The sequence below is a fragment of the Piliocolobus tephrosceles genome, chromosome 11, assembly GCF_002776525.5.
Source record: "Piliocolobus tephrosceles isolate RC106 chromosome 11, ASM277652v3, whole genome shotgun sequence".
Taxonomy (NCBI): Eukaryota; Metazoa; Chordata; class Mammalia; order Primates; family Cercopithecidae; genus Piliocolobus; species Piliocolobus tephrosceles.
This window is the reverse complement of record NC_045444.1, coordinates 92,733,036-92,737,631: the sequence shown is the minus strand read 5'-3', so window position 1 is coordinate 92,737,631 and position 4,596 is coordinate 92,733,036.

The following is a 4,596-nucleotide window of genomic DNA, read 5'->3' as shown; positions in this document are numbered from 1 at the left end:
GAAGGAAGGAAGGAAGGAAGGAAGGAAGGAAGGAAGGAAGGAAGGAAGGAAGGAAGAGAAAGTTAAAGTATATGGCTTTAAGTTGCAGAAATATACAACAGACAATTGCGGAATGGCAGTATAATTAGGTGTGGGGAGAAGACTACAAGGGGAAATCGTGCAAATGAGTTATTAATAACTCCTCGTCTGTCATGTAGGAATTTAATATATAATGTAATGTCTACAGTCAGCAAATCACTAAATAGCAATATAAGCCTTTTTAATGTAAACATACAGATGATCCACCTAGGACAAAATAATTTTTTTTTAATAGAGACCGAGTCCCACTCTGTCACCAGGCTGGAATGCAGTGGCATGTAATTCACTGCAGCCTACAAACTGGGCTCAAGCGATCCTCCTGCCTTAGACTCCTGAGTAGTTGGGACTTCAGGTGCAAACCACCGCATCAGGCCAATTTTTCTTTTTTTCTTTAGAGATGGGGTCTTGCTATGTGGCTAAGGCTGGTCTCAAACTCGTGGCCTCAAAGGATCCTCCCACCTCGGCCTCCCAAAGTGCTGGGATTACAGGTATGAGCCACACCATGCCCAGTTCAAAGTAAATTTTTTAAAATAGTTGCTTTTGCTTATCAGGAGTAGATGTGGGCAAAGGAGTTGCAGGGGCAAGACACTACAAGTATAAAATCATGATAACATTTCCCCCCACATGAATTTAAAATTAGGCATAGTGTGATTTTAACTTCTCAGTTATAGTCTCTACATTGTATTCTTCCTTCATTCTAGTCTTTTCCACTTCATACTTTATGGAAACATTTGTAATACACCTCCTTCATACAGTCATAGTTGAGGTGTTTGTTTCCAATAATTCTCTACCAATTCTTGCCATATTCTACTCCTTTCTCTTTTTTCTTCCTCTATTGCTCCTCTTTTTTTTTTTTTACTCACCCATTTTTTTCTCCTCCTTTCTCTTTTCTCACTAGTAGAAACACAATCGGTAGCCCTCAAAGAGTGCTTTTAATGTCTGGTGATAATTGGGGCTGAAAATGCTACAAACGTCCCACTTGTTTCTTTAATTCAAAAATTATCCAAAGCTTATATCCTCTAGAGATTTAACTTTAAAGAAAGAATTACTGGCCGGGCGCGGTAGCTCAAGCCTGTAATCCCAGCACTTTGGGAGGCCGAGACGGGCGGATCACGAGGTCAGGAGATCAAGACCATCCTGGCTAACACGGTGAAACCCCGTCTCTACTAATAAAACACAAAAATCTAGCCGGGCGAGGTGGCGGGCGCCTGTAGTCCCAGCTGCTAGGAAGGCTGAGGCGGGAGAATGGTGTAAACCCGGGAGGCGGAGCTTGCAGTGAGCTGAGATCCCGCCACTGCACTTCAGCCTGGGCCACAGAGCCAGACTCCGTCTCAAAAAAAAAAAAAAAAAAGAAAGAATTACTATTGCTTTTTAGACAATGAGGTCATCAACATGAAAACTATATTATTGGCCCAGTGCAGTAGCTCACACCTGTAATCCCAGCACTTTGGGAGGCTGAGGCGGGCAGATCACCTGAGGTCAGGAGTTCGAGACCAGCCTGACCAACATGGAGAAACCCCGTCTCTACTAAAAATACAAAATTAGCCAGGCGTGGTGGCGCATGCCTGTAATCCCAGCTACTTGGAGGCTGAGGTAGGAAAATCATTTGAACCTGGGAGGCGGAGATTCCAGTGAGCCGAGATTGCACCATTGCACTCCAGCCTGGGCAACAAGCGCAAAACTGTCTCAAAAAAAAAAAAAAAAAAAAAAGAAAAAGAAAAAAGAAAGAAGAGAAAACTATATTATTGAGCTTTCTATTTAAACTCCGACATTTTCACCAGTTAACTGGCAACAATAAAGCAATTTATATTCAAATAGAATAACTCTATAAGGAAGAATTTAGAGGCTGTGAATTCCACAGATCCTATTTTTTTAAATTAATTGGTAGCATTCAAATATTATGATATAGTAAGGGCTCCATAAAATTTTGTAATGCTAGAGCACTACAAGACCAATTGGATTAACTATATGTTCTTATTTTCTGTATTATTGATGCAATTAGGGCCTTTGGGACCTGGGGAACCACTTTCTTGGGTTTAACTAATTCCCAGAGATAACAAACAGCTTGCCTGCCAGCACGCCTTTGCTATGCAAACCAACCAATCACCTGTCCACCACCCCCAGCCATCTCCTTTTATCAGAACTCTGCAGCCTGGGACACTATCCCGTCCTATTTACTATAGCGCCAGGTACTAGACCACTAGGGACCCACCCTATAACCCAGCATTTGCTGAAACCATGCAAACTATCCAATCCTAAATTTGCACCACTTGCTTACTTTGTTTTGCCCGTTCTTTCCTGAAAATTTCATAATAAAGGCTCTGCCAGCAGTTCCCCTCTCTCTACACTTCCTCACCCCAATTTGTCACTTCCCTGTGCGGCCCTGTGTAGTATGCCTGCCTTCCGTGTCTTGGGAACTGTGGGTATAATAAAAAATGTGCCAGGTGTGGTGGCTCACGCCTGTAATCCCACCACTTTGGGAGGCTGAGGCGGGTAGATCATGAGGTCAGGAGTTCGAGACCAGCCTGGCCAACATGGCAAAAGCCGGTCTCTACTAAAACTAAAAAATTAGCCGGGAGTGGTGGCACGCGCCTGTAATCCCAGCTACTCGGGAGGCTGAGGCAGGGTGAATTGCTTGAATCCGGGAGGCAGAGAGTGCAGGGAGCTTAGATCACACCACTGCACTCTAGCTTGGGTGACAGAGCGAGACTCCGTCTCAAAAAAAAAAAAGAAAAGAAAAAACAATATTCCTTCCTGGCAATCATTTGCGCATCTGGTGTGTGTGCCTTACTACACCTGCTCAAAAACAAGGCTAGGGTATATTTTTAGAACAGTTAGTACAGCAAGCAAGGTAGGTGGTGTACACCACATGAAGATGATGAGTCCATAGAGTGCTCTGGGCTTAATAACTGGCCCCAGCAGACGGCAGCCACTGCCTGAGAGGGCACCCCAGTGTTGGCACCTTGCTGCTTGCTGGCTACTGCTTGTATTGTTTTTCAATGGGTATTACCATGATTTTTCAACCTAAAACTGGGGAGCTGGAAAAGCTGAGTTCTCCCTGAGCTGTCCCACAGATTGCAGTGAAGAGCACCACGCTGTGTAGATTACCGTACAGATCACCGTGCACAGTGCCAAGTGGCAGAGAAGGAAGAGTACAGAACCCTTGGCACATGAAAACCCCATCCAAATCCCTGCACTGAGACCTGATCAAACAAGTTTGGCTTCTAGCAGCATAAGGCTGTGTCCCTAGAATGATCCCAGGCCCCTAAATAATGCCTGCCTGAGAAAGCTAAATGCTGCCAGGAAAATTTACTATGTGCTGTAGCCAGCAACACATCTGATGATAGCTCCTTGACCACCCTTTCTTAGGGCATTTACCAAAAAGTCCTCACAATTGTACATATGTAGCTCTTGTAACTCAGGACCATCTCTCTCAAGGATCTGAGAGCCATTCCTTCAAAATATAATTATCAAGAAGGGTAAGGCCTCTGTCTCCAACTCTCTGTGGGAGGATAGATCCCTAATTCAGATAACTGCCTGCTAGCAGACACAGCTGGCCTAATCACGTTTATATTGACCAATGCTTTGCACTCTTTTCTTTGGAGCTTGGAAGTCATTTAATCTGGAAACATTATTCAATATATATGCTTAAATCACAAACAACAGTTCACAAGTGTATATATATATATATATTGTTTCCTGGATAACACACTGAAGAGTCAAAAGTGATAAGCACATTTAGAGCAATATCCGTAGAATTAAAATTAATTCTAGAACAATACCAAAGGGCCAAAATTACATTACTGTGCTTAACAATGCTAAAAGTGTATGTTTTCTCCATTTATTTGGGCATTGATTATATATTACCCATATAGTATTTCAATCAGGATCAAAATTTTCAGATGCATTACCACTAATAATGGGAAAAGTTCTTAAACCTTGTTCCCCTCCAGCTCTAAGTTGGCACAAATGTTCTTTCATGTGCTGAGAAATATGGCAAATTCGCCCTTCTATGCCAGGTACTACAATTACTGCTGATGGTTTATCTGATTCTTCCTTGAAGGCTGTTAATAATGATGATTTGTTTGTAGTAGTAATCAAATTCATTCAATGGCCCGAAAGACACTGCTTCCTTCCCTATAAAATTTTTATCGATTCAAAGTGATTCATGATGACTGTGGAAGGTACTTGTACAGTTTCTGTGTCAAACATTCAACAACAACTATCAAGCATAATGTAACTATCTTTCCCATGTGCAATATATTGTTTATAGCAGCAAGAAGGTAAATTTTTTTCGTGTGGTCCTTGAACTTTCACAGTATCTCTTATCGTTCAGTGTCCCAGTTCTGCATCTGAATTGAGTCCACATTCTAGTCCAACAACTTGAGAAAAACTCCCATCTAAAGCTGAATATTTGTTAACCTCATTTTCAAGACCTTCAAGCAGCTGTGCCTGTGTTACTCTGACAACTAAAACTGGGGTCCACTATGAGAAGGATAGCCAAAAAAACATGCAAAG